Consider the following 13,513-nt stretch of genomic DNA (forward strand, 5'->3'; position numbering starts at 1 on the left):
TTTTGGTAGTTAGGAAAGCAAAGTTGGTCCAATGTCTTTCACTGGAATTTATTTTCCAACAGTATTTAATGTTCCGGGAAGGGAAGAGATTTTTCTAGCAGAAAGCATCACAGTCAAGAAATCTGACATGTATGAAAAGTGGTCTTCCCACCAATAAGATCCATTACTTGTTGCTTGTAGCAACAGCAGCAACCAAAAATTGTCAAGCCCTACTAGCCATGATTATTTCCAGTGGCAAAGAGTAAGCAGCAATACTTGACTTTCAAAGAACACTGTGTCTTTTTGTTTGTTAAACAGCTTGTAATTTCAGGAATAGAATGCTAGCCATACTAGTAGAGAGTGCAAATATCTATGCAAGAGACTTGAACATTCTGATCTGAACTGTGTGGTCCATTGTTTCTACCAGCCTGGCACACCTGGGATACACTGGTTCCTCTCTCCTCCTTAATTTCCTGCATAACATGTCAGGTTTTATGTTACTTTAATAAAAGTGCATGGTTGTTATAAACTTCTGAGTTAAAAATCCTTTCTGACCTTAGAGCACAGAAGCAGCAGCTTGGGTAGTAACTTGATGTCGAGGCAGATATGTGCTGGAGGATAAGGACTGACCACTGCCCATAGGAGTTCTGTGCCCACTAGAAGAGTCTGTGTTGATTTGGCTGCCTCAGTGCCTGTGCTGCAAATCAGGTCTATGCAATGATCTAATTAAATAAAATAAAAACAAACAAAACCCCCCAATATTTTCTTTTCTGGCCTCAGAGAATCTCTCAGATCACGACAAGACTTATAACTGAATCTTCTCTACTGAGGCACACTAGAATCATATTTTATTAGCACTTATCCCTCGCAGGAAAAGGGATGAAAGAAATACCCAGTCTCTGAATCTAAACTTGCTGACAAAAGAGATCATAGGAAAAAAGTCTGTTTGTTTTTTTTTTTTCTTTTCCCCAACTGTTGTACTACTTCATATAATTTTGAAGTGAGTAGTTAGCTCAAGACAGTTACTGGTTTCTCTGATATATTTATACTTCCAGAAAACATTTTTCATTCTTCTCTTTCCATTGTACTGCAGTTGTCTTTGCTAAAGGACATATACAAAGATTATTAAATAACAAACTAAAACGGATCATCCCAAAAATTACATTTTCTTTTGGTTTTAAATATGTGTTTTAAATGCCAAAGTAATCTTTTATTTAGATACTTGCAATGCATAATAAATATACCCTGTATACACTACATTTTTTGGTTCTTCTGTGTGATTTTGTGGGTCATGAAGGATACTTCAAGCCTCAGCTAAGGGTAAGGGATGAGGAAGATGAGGAAGAGCTCTCTTAAAGATGATGTGAAGAGTCTCATCTCTCATTATGGCCTAGAGGAAAGTTCTCTAGGCATCCTGTTACAGATGGAGGACACGCAGCTTGTGGAATCGTGTCCTCAGCATGTTAGAGAAATATGGAGGCAGAGTAGTGACATGAAAGGGAATGGATCCATGCTTAAACTTTTGTTTCTTAAAAAGAGAGGAATGTTATTTCCTTCTTTGCCACCTTTTCACTCTGCAGAAGAGTCACAAAAATACACCAGGTACAACCAAGGTGCTCAGTAGTTTCAAGGAACGAAATGACATTAAAAGTCTTAATTTTGGGGGATCTGAGCTCAAGACAGTTGCTTTCTTAGACGAGGAATTGGTCACCTTTAATTGCCTCAAGTTGGGCATCTGAAAACTGGAGCCCTAGAGGTGATTAGTAAGTGTAGAAAAATCTGGCTCCAGCTCATACATATGTTTGCAGAGATCACACATCAGGCAGAGGTAGTACACCAAAGAGCATGCGTTTTCAGACATTCACCCATATGAGATACCTGAAAGGGTATCCAACAGGCTGAAAGCCTATCTGAAACAGTTTTAATTGCTCTGTCAATGACTTAGTTGAATATCAGAGTACGCATTGGAGGGTAGCTTAAAAGAGGGTAAAAATGAGGTAGAGACTTGACATCACATGCCAAGATTGCATTCCTCATTAATGTTGCTATAGCGAGTGGAATTTGTCTTGCTGGCCAAAAGGTAATGGGTGCTAGACAAAATAATTCTATATTTGGAAATTTCTGGTGAGCAGAATGATTGACAGTTAGGAGAGAAGGGAAAGAGAAATGCTGTCTTGGCTCTGTATTTCAGAACTTTTCCTTGGGTCATGCAGTTCAGAGTTCAAAAAGTTGGCTTTTGGGAACTCTGTGTTCAATTTTCAGCCTTAGAAAATAAAAATAAATGAAAAAATAAAAAAAAAAAAAAAAAAAAAAAGGAAAAAGAGCATTTCAATGATACACAGTCAATGCACAGTGTTGTGGTTTAAGCCCAGGCCATAAATTAGAACCACACAGTCTACTTCCACCCCCCCCAACCTTTCTTCCCCCTGCTCCTGGAGGGACGGGGAGAAGAATCGAAAGAATGCAACTCCCACGGCTTGAGATAAGAACAGTTTAGTAACGAAGGTATAAAACACAAGCCACTACTGCTACCACCAATAATAATAATGATAAAGGAAATAACAAGCGAAGAGAATACAACCACTCACCGACCGGTACCTTGACCCCACCCCGCAGTGATCCAGCCCTTCCGGGCACTCTCAGTTCTACATCCTGGGCATGATGTGCTGTGGCATGGAATACCTCTTTGGCTAGTTTGGGTCAGGTGTCCTGTCCCTGCTTCCTCCCGGCTTCGCCTCCTCCCTGGCACAGCACGAGACTCACAAAGTCCTTGGTCAGAGTAAACATTCTGACCAGCAACTGAAAACATCGGCTTTATCAGTATTATCCCCAGGCTGAAAGTAAAAAACACAGTGCTGCACCGGCTACTAAGAAGGAGAAAAACTGACTGCTACTGCTAAACCAGGACACACAGTAATAGAGGGAAACCTGGAAATATTACTTAATTGTATGAAGGCCTAAATCTTGGTGTACTTTTATTAATTCAATGGAAAGTCTCAAAATTCTTGAACAACTATGTTGTTGCTATCCAAACTTATTTATAAAACTATGTTATTGTTGTAAGGCTTATGAAAAACACGGCTGGTGAAGCCCTTATTTTTGCAGTGATATCCATTTTTTTAAATCCCATTCTCACTGTTCCAATGATGTATTCACAGATTCTGATATGAAAATACTGGGGATTTGGTGAGTTGAGATATCTTCTCTTGGCAAACAGAAGCAGGTAAACAGAGGTGGCTGTGTTAAATTTAGCTCTGTTTAAACACAAGGAGGAAAAGAAAAAATAAACTAGACCAAACCAGTGTTCTTTAGGTTGAAATTAATTTACTGGCAAAAATAATCTAATTAGCCAATCAAATGCAGTGATCACAGCAGGGGCCTGAAATGGTTAGAGACCCTATGAGCAAATATTCACTAGGAATGCATTGTCTGTGTGACTACCTTTCTTAAAGAACGGTGTAAGTTTAATGGAAAAGCAAGAGTCAGCTCCAAAAACATTGTCTGTGTGATTTTGCTTTTTATTTTCAGCCTTCTTAGAGAGATAGTGGATATTTTGAAGAGTGGCACCCCATCGTTTTTTTGACAAAAACCTCGCAGACAAGAATTTCTATACAGAGAGCTCTCTGACAAAATTGAAAGAAGGAAATTAGCACCAATATTCTTAGCATGCTTACTGTAAATGCAGAAAATACACTGTCATAAAATTTCAATGATTATCTATTTTAGCTTGTCTGTCCTCTCTATGTCAAGTTAAGTACTGACTTTTGCAGAGCTCTATTCCTCATCTGCACTCCTTCCATCCTGAAGTGGGCAAACTGAGCTCTTCTATGAGTTGCAAGAGAAACCACCCCAAGTGAAAATACCCCTTCCTCCATCACTTAGGAGAGGCCAACCTAGTCTCTGACAGCTGAAGAATTGTCCTTCCTAATGTGTTCTGTGATGCTTACCTAGTTATAGTGGTGTTTTGCTTTGGTATTGTTTAAATTTTCCTGGGCTAACACATGATATGTAGTGACTGGAAAAAACTCATCCTCCCTGCTGCAGGACATAGGAGTGCACACCTTCTATTTTAAACACCATAAACTCCTTTCACAGAAGTTAAGACAAGGAGATTGAAATTCAGCCTCTCTGCTGCACTGGTGAGGTTAAATTCATGAATGGAATGCTGCAGCTATGGATCTGAAGATAAAGAAGCAGCCTTGAAACAAGAGGAATAAATTCAGAGAGGCCAGGGATGATTTAACACAGACGCAGCTGTTTGTCATATAGCAGAGCTTCATCTTGCTATAGGTGAATGATATCATCATTTGTTTTAACAAAACAAATGTGCAAACATATGTGCAAAATGTGAGTGAACCTTTACCATGTGATGAAGCAGTTTAATGTTATACACATTTTCTGAAGTGAACTTTGTGAACTCTTGCTTGAGAAAGAAATTTTTCTTTATCTACCCCAAATATCAATTATTGCAGACATTATAGTCATAATATTTGTTACCTTCACCATCAGCCTGATAGTGGTTTACACATGTGTGGTCACAGTTTAGTCTCTGAAAGATGAGTTCTGGCAGTCACAGTGGATGATTTTTACTTCAAAGAATATGATTATGGCCCCAGTTATCAGGCAGAAGATGTCTCAGTACTTTAATAGGGGAAAACAGTCACTTCGCAGTTGTGTTTTGGGCAAAAGTGAGATCTCCTTATCCCCATACTCCCTTATTCCTATCAGTGAAAGAAGAGTAAACATATTACCACTGCTACTTTGGTGTGTTTGTCATTGTGCTCAAAATGGGAGGAACTGTTTGGGATACATTCTTTCAAATACTGCTGTTTTGAGTGAAATACTATTAAAAAAACCCCAACAAAACAGAAGTACTTTTTAACTAGTATATCAGCAGTCATATAAAAATGTACACCGGTTTATGAAAAGCAATTGTAAGTTTCACATGACGGAGCCACGTGTGCTGCAAACCAAATGGACAGCAGTAAGCAGAAGACATATGATGGCTGTTTCCAGCAATGAGATCACAAGATCAAATGCTTTGGCAAAACTGCAACATATCATATCCAATAGGCAGTGCTGATGATTGCAGGTAACGTTCTGAGGATTGGATCAGTCTGGTTAGGACTGAGCGATGAGACACCTAATAAATACTTGTAGCAGTAACAGTACTGAGTGCCGGTTCCCATGTTCAGTCATTTCTTCAGATGAATTTTATTCTTTGGTGTTTGCAAAGATAGAAAGCTACAGGTAAAAAGAATGATGTTATATTCTTCAAGGAAGGAAAATGTGTAGTTTAAGCCAAAAGCTTCAAAAGCAAAAGTGTTTTACTGAATTTTGAATTCTTATTTCCTTTGAATACAAGATGTGTTGACCATATGTGCTTTAGGTCCTACCTGAATCTCATCTCATCCATATATCATCAGTTTTAACACAGGATATAGCATGACTGGCAAACAATCTGGAATCAATCTGTTTATCTTTAAAATGCTGCTGAATAGTTTTAGAAGTTGCAAGGTCCTGAACTGGAAAGAAAATCTTGGAAGTAACAACAAAGAAGTATTGGAAAGACAGACAATAACTTCAGAGTCTTCTATCTGGTTCCTGTTGTGCAAAAGCATATATGCCATCTCTCAGAAAACCATTTCAGTGGAGTAAAGTCTTCCTCATTTATTAATACAACCAGGAATCAACCAGGCAGATTTTAATTAGCATTGTAATTTTCAAGAAGTGAAAGATGGTTGCTTTATGGACTTCATATGCAGCTCAGAAGGGGCTCCAAACACAGCTGCATTTGTTTATAATATACTTCTATTTTTTCAGAGAATTCATCTGAGATACTGTATGTACTTGAAGACCTTGTGCTGCATAGCTAGAAAAAAATTATCAAAAGCCGTGAATTCAATGTATTGCAATTTGCTCTCTGATGCTTTTCTCAGCATTAGAAATCATAGGCTGTAGATGGTTTGCAAATAACCATTCTAGAAGAAAGCTTCCACATGTATATTAATAAGAGTAATATAAATATTCCACAAATAGATGACTGCTTATTGAGGGGCAAGTATAAGGCAAACCTTCTGTGTTCTATTTGTTCTGCATTTCAGCTGTATCTGACATTTAACTGCAATATTTTGCATTTCTTCATCTTTGATACTCAAGGATTACACAAATGCTTTACAAACATCAGTGAGCTAAGTTTCAAACCATTTCTGGAAATAGGATTGGTACGTGCCTGACTTTTATTTCTACAGTTCATGACTTTCTTACCATTCACATTATCCTACTGTTTTCTGAATTAAATGTAATCATCTTAGCAGGGTTCCTAGTGGACCTTTCTGATAGTAAGTCCACTAGGTCCCATGCAGTAGGTTCTGCATGGAACTATATGTGATTTTCATATTTTACGTATTTCATTGTTGACTAAAAGAAAAAAAAATCTTGCTGCTTCTCCACTACACCAACAGTGACATTATAGATTAGCTTCACAGAAATTATAATAGTTATTATTGATAAGGGACGTGATCTGTGTCATTTGATTTCTAGAGGAGAGCCAGCATAACCAAGGAACATGTTTGGCCATAGGTTCCTGAATTCATGAACTGCTCCTTTACTACTCATATATACTGCATCTTGTGGATGCTGAATAAAAAAAAAGAAACCTACTTTTCACTGCTCTACTTTGAGGCATCTACAAATAATATTTTTCAAGATTTTGTTTTCTCCCCTAATGTCAGTTTTTAGGGACATTTGGTCCTTTTCTGCTACAGCTTGAAAAGGTTGATAGGCTCAAGCTTATTAAAATTGCCAAGGGGTATTGACAAACAAGGCTGTCATAAGATGCAGATTCCCCCCTGTTGTTTTCCATCTGAGCCATGTTAAGCATTTTATTGATGAAAGGAATAAGCAAATGTTTCAGATTTGGCTCATATCCCTTAATTGTCCATAATTATTCAAAGTATCTTAGAAGACTTGCATAATCTAAGTTGGTAGGGCTTGAAGGTGAACTCAGGGAAGGTTTACAGGCTGATTTCCATAAATACTGTAAATTCTGCACACTCACAATAGGCTCAGCACTCAAGGTCTAATATGCAAGCTCTCGCTGTGGCTAACAAGATGCAGCCAGCATTTCTGGCTGGAGCTCCTGGCTGGCTCTTGCATACTCACTCTGAACATGTGGCTTGGTCCTGCAAAGTACTGACTGCTTTCTTCTTCCCTAAAAGTCAATGGAAATTATTTAAAGTGCCCAGCAGTTCTGGGGATCAAGCTCACAAGAAATGCTATTGTTTGGAGACTGACTTGTGGTAAACCCCACTCTTGTACAGTAAGCTCATTACTATATATGTTCACATTTCCCCACAATTCCTGCTTAAACATATTTTGAACAGCAAGCCCCCATGTTTTATTTGTTCAGTCTGGTGGTAGTTTAGAGACATTTTGTTTTGTTTAGGTTTTGTTCTTTCCCAAGGGTATGGCTTTACTTTCACTAGACAGGAAAGCAAGGATGGCTCCAGGATGCTGTGTGTCAAAAATTAACTGAATCAGCTAAGGTTCTGTGTTCAAAGCCTCTGTCCCTAAACAAGAGAGCATTGTGTTTTTGTAAATGCATCCTTTATTTTGTAAATACCTCCTTGACAAAAAGATGTAAAGGCATTTTTTTTGATTTTTTGGCAGCATTCCTAATTTTTAATTTTCTTACATTACTGTTAATATAATGCTCTTAAGTTGTTTGCTGTCCACTAACCAAAGAGATCACTGCAACTCCTGCTTCCGCAAGGAGCTTAAGTGCAAGCCTTCCTTCCCTATGCAGCCACTTTTTAAAAGTTTAAATCCCTTGCTGAATACTGGTCCAAAACCATCCAGACACTGGGAATACTTTTTAATTGAAGGACAAGAAAGAAAATTTTATATATGAAGAAAAATAAAGGAAATTAACAGAGCAAGAAACCAAAGTGGTCTTTTTCTTCAAAAAGCAAATTTAAAAAAACTTCCATGGAAGGTTATAAAACCTACACTGTTTGCCTGAGAGACTTTTCTAATCACTTTTGTAAATATGGGAGCCAGACTGGGTAAATAGATATCCAGGATAGGCTAAATATTGAGGTATTTTAGAGGAATATTTATTGAGTTAAATATATTTATGTATACACATACATATTGGTACCTGAATAATATATATTTCAGTGTACTACCTCAGAGCCATAATGACTCTTAGGTGCACAAATTTGGCAGCTGGACGAATCCAATTTAAAAGTCAATATTGAGAAAATCATAACAAAAACAAATTATAAAATTACAGAGTTTCAATATATGGACACTAATCTTTTCTCAGTTTAGTGATATAAGACCTCACGAATTTGATGGAATTCAAAATAACATTATCAACTGTTGTTCATCGATGATGCCTGTAGAAATAAATTGGTGTTATTTAAATGGCTGTTTCCTCTGTAATGAGCATGTTATGTAGTCATTGCCTAAAAATCCAGGGGACAGATGAATGGCTGCAAATTTTACTTGTCATATACTTTCTCAGATGGTAAAGTTTAAAAAAGGAAACTTGAAAAAAAGAATCACTTCTAAATGAAACTTTTCAACTTAAAGGAAATCCGGAGTAGCTTGAAAAAATGAAATTAATTCCTGCAGAGGATCTTTAAAAATCTCTATTATGGACACTGAAAGCATACTATATGATATTGTTAATCCTGTTTAATATAGCCTTGTTGGTAGACAAACCTCAGGGAACATTGCAGGAAGATATTTTAATTTATGAACTGTAAAAGAGAATGATTAAAGAAATAAACACTAAACAAATGTTCTGACAAAAGCCACTGATGGGAAAGCTTCTAGAGGAGCAATAAAATTCAATTTGAAATAAAGATGTAAAAAGATGATAAACATAGGACAGAAGAATAGATATTAAGCCATCACTGGTCACAGGCAAAATGCATTTAAGTTTTGAGTTTCCACACTCTCTGGTCAGAAGTCCTTTTAAATGAAGTTTTTACCAAAATAATTTTTTTTACTTAAACGTAGTGAATTAGAATGTAGAGAAAATGATCCAGTTGCCACTTGAGGCAGTTGTATATACCATAAGACAAGTGGGAAAACAGATATTGAATCTTTGCTGTTTAGAAGCAGGCAGCCACTGATACTTTCTAATTAAAATTAGTTGTTGCTTTTATCCTAGCAATATTTTACTTTGAGCCTAGAATCCCTGTTTCCATGTAAGCTTCCTCCTGGAGCACAATCTGCTAACTCCACATCTACAGAGGGAAATGCCACAACATAAATTAAGTGGTTTTTTTTTTTTTTTTTTTTTTCTTTTAAATAAATAAATAAGTTCTTGCATTTTGGTTGGCAGGTGACACAACAGATAAAAAGCCACTGTGTAGCTGCCTGGTGGAAAACCCTCCAGCTGAGCACTGATACAATTTATCACAGAGGCACACATAGGAATAAGCTGCCTAGCAAAGCGGCCTGTGATAAAACATGCAACAGCCAATAACTGGAGGGATGCTGTAACTTGACAACAAAATGGTGATAAAAAGAGCTAATAACACAGGCTTGTATGGTAGGTGGACTTTTCCTGTGGGCTGTTGGGTTTATTTACCGAGCTGTGCACCACTGTTTTGTCTCAAGACCTGGAGCAGGGGACAGGGTGATGTGTACTTGAACCTCCATAAGTAGCTCGCCTTCCTGCTGTGCCTTTGGTAAACTGTGAGCAGGAGTGGGCAGTGCAAGAGCGGGCTGGTACCAGCACTGGAGGCAATCTGAGGCTGTACTTTGATCACTTACAGTTCACCTCCTGCTCCCTGTATTTATTTATTTGTTTATTTTTTAAATATGATTTCTAAACTTATCCTAAAACAAGTGGGAGACAAGTGGAAGACTTCTCAGACTATGCCTGGCCCCAAAGTATTCAGAATTTCACCAAAACCTCACATCCTGTCAGGTCATCAGGTGTTTCAGTGAATTCAGAAAAGCTCTAGAATAAGCAAGATGCGGTGTAGCTGATTTCATTAAGCAGAAATATCATAAAATCATAGAGTGGTTATGCTTGGAAAGGACCTTAAGATTTCTCTTTCCACCTCCAGTTGCTCTAGCACTGCCTGCTGTTCGCGAGGGTAAGCACGACACATGGATACCTGACTCCATGCGTGTATTTTTAGCTCCTTTCTCCTGGGGTCTGGAAGCTGAAAAAAAAAAAAGAAATCCCTCAAATCAAAGTGAAACATCCTCTCTTTAAAGGAAAATCTGGATTAAAGAAGTCTTTGGGAACAATGGAAAGCTGGAGGGTTAAGCAATAGCATGAGACAGTTTGTGAGCAATCAGGCATGGATTAGGAATGATTGGTGAGTCACACAGATTTTGCTCATATGTATCTGACACTCCTGAAAGTCTGATGATTCACTCTGAGAAGGACAGGTTCTCCTTTCTTTTCTGCTGACATTTACAAGCAGCACAAATGAAAATGGTGGTATTTTACACCTGTGTCACACATGTGTAAACCACTGTAGGAAGAGCACAGCAGCTGCAAATCAAGTCCAGAGGGCTGAAAACAGAAGAAGCAGGAGTTTCATAAAATAGCATAAGCTAAAGACTATTGCCAACGTGGACAAAGAAGAGACAGAGAAACAGAGAGGAAAAGGTCAAAGGAAGTGAGGGAGAGAGATAGGCAAAAACTGCAACGAGGTTCACAACAAAGAAAAGGACAGAAAATGTTGATTTTTATTTTTTTTTTAAATGAAACCATCCACAAGCAGAAAGCCAGGACCATTAACATGGAAAATGAACAAGGACATAGAAAAAGGACAAGGTTATTTTCCTTTCATTCCCAGACAAGCAAATACTAAAGCCCTCTGCAACCACACTATTGCAAAGGCCATAGGGGATTTTAAAAAACAAAACAAAACAAAAAACCCATCAAACATTCTAATTATACTTTTCAGGTATATTATTGCAGGGAACTTGAATGAAGGGATTAGATAACATGATCTTTAGAGAACAAAATCACAGTGAGGACCCACTCACATTTTGCCTGCTGAGCTTGCTCCTAAAACCAAACACATTTTCAGGGTGATTGTCCCTTTGATGCCTTTTCTAGCCAGTGTAACCTCCCCTGCACGATAAGTGTATTTCTTCACCATCCTCCAAGCTGCTGATGGCTCGCCGGCCTCAGTTCCAAACAACTGGGAAAACGCAAGAGTGAAAGTGCTGATTAACGTCGCCATTAGCAGCTGGGGAACTGCTGCTCCTGTGCCAATTCTGTGCAGCTTTCTCCACTTTTTCTCTTGCAATGTGCAAAAGGAGAGATTATTCACCAGGGTTGTGGACACATTTCAGCTCTCAAGAGCACCACGATGTCATTAATCTTCTGGCAAGTCAGGAAGGGCAGGTTATGTGGATGCAAGTATTTTGCAAGGCTATAAATAAAATCTAAACAGAGAAAGAGGCAGAATGAGAAGACGGTTTCCTGGAGTTTCCGTTGCTACAGTGCAGATGATGTTAACACTGCAATAGCCTACTGGTAATAACACCTTTAAAAATCCCTTTGTTATGGTTTTTCAAAAAGTAGAACATAAAATGTGATCTTAGGACCATAATATAAATTTCCTAATCCTTTCTGTAAAACAAGTAGTTGATAAAACCTCATGTATCTGTAATTGTTGCACTGTGCTGTTCACCTGGCTGTCACTACAGGTATAAATATCTGAGAGGAAGGGAAAGAAAATGGTAGTTGGTGCAATATAAAATTTTGTGAGAAGGAAGGTATGATAGATAGCCACATTTGTCACACAGAGCAAAGATATAATTGACTTATGTAGGTTATCTTTACACAGAAGAAAACAGGAATGTTCTTCTTTGATGGGGATTTCTGCCTTGGAAACAGCACATTGACATCTTTGCTGCCCTAAGAAACTCCAAAAAAATAGCTCAAATAGAAGAGAAAATATAATTTTAAGGTCTTGTGCCCTAGGTCCCTCAAAAGGTGTAAGTCAGGACTGATTTATATGAGGATACCATGTTTCCCTTCCCCAATGATGTAAAATACTTTTTCTAACCATACAAAGTTGAGATAATTGAGATATTTTTAAAACAGGTAGCTTCTTGGTATAAGTTAACAATTATTGCCAGCTTTGGGGAAGAAAAATAGACACTTGAAAGGGGGAAAAAGCTGTTTAAGACTTCTGCACACAGTCAAAAAGTGCTGTCTATCTGAAGTTACTCTGTGATTAGGAATGGCATAAATAATTCCAACAAAATCAGGTGGCCGAACTGTCATGATAAGCCCCCAAATTATGTGATACCTTTTTTTAATCACATGGTTCTGCCATTTATCAGAAAGATATCCTGGGCTGCATCAAAAGGAGCGTGACCAGCAGGTCAAAGGAGCTGATCCTGCCCCACTACTCTGCTCTTGTGAGACCTCACTTGGAGTATTGTGTGCAGTTCTGGTGTCCTCAACAGAAAGAGGACATGGAACTGTTGGAACAAGTCCAGAGGAGGGCCACGAGGATGATCAGGGGACTGGAGCACCTCCCGTATGGAGACAGGCTGAGAAAGTTGGGGCTGTTCAGCCTGGAGAAGTGAAGGCTGCGTGGAGACCTCATAGCAGCCTTCCAGTATCTGAAGGGGGCCTACAAGGATGCTGGGGAGGGACTATTCATTAGGGACTGCAGTGACAGGACAAGGGGTAACAGGTTCAAACTTAAACAGGGGAAGTTTAGATTGGATATAAGGAAGAAATTCTTTACTGTTAGGGTGGTGAGGCACTGGAATGGGTTGCCCAGGGAGGCTGTGAATGCTCCATCCTTGGCGGTGTTCAGGGGCAGGTTGGATGAGGCCTTGGGTGGCATGGTTTAGTGTGGGGTGTCCCTGCCCATGGCAGGGGGGTTGGAACTAGGTGACCTTAAGGTCCTTTCCAACCCTAACTATTCTATGATTCTATGATTACAGCCTACACAAGGCACTGATACTGATTTTGAGAATTATAGAGTAGCTGCTGTCTATTTCATTTGTTCCAAAAAAGGGATTTTTTTTTACTTTTACAAAATCTGCGTATATTATCACTTTTCCCAGACAAGGTAGAATTTTGTTCTGCGTAGCGTTGAAAGGGTGCACGGGAAAGTGATTGCTGATTTTATTTCAATGCTGTAGATTTGTTTTAAATTAGTTCAACAGCGGACTTTTTCCTCCCACATTTTTACACGGTCACTTTTTTGTCCTGTCTTCAGTAGGTGGAGAAAGGAAGGTAAGAGCTTGAAACTCACAGTTACTTTTGAGTGCAAGCACCAGGAAAATCTTAAATAAAACATCCGTAAATGAATTGAGCCGGTGACGTAGTAAGTGGGACTCAGGAAAAGAAAAATAAAATTTATCAACTCACAGGAGTTGTTTTTTGACTCTGTTAAAGATGAACTGAACTTAGACCTTCGCTATAGTTCCAGACTATTGTGAAGTTCAATACACTTAGAATAGGTGGAATATGGATTGCAAGTGGGAAGCGATTTGCTGGAGAAAGGAAACGAGTATGTTG

This window comes from Psittacula echo (genome assembly GCF_963264785.1).
Source record: "Psittacula echo genome assembly, chromosome: Z".
Taxonomy (NCBI): domain Eukaryota; kingdom Metazoa; phylum Chordata; class Aves; order Psittaciformes; family Psittacidae; genus Psittacula; species Psittacula echo.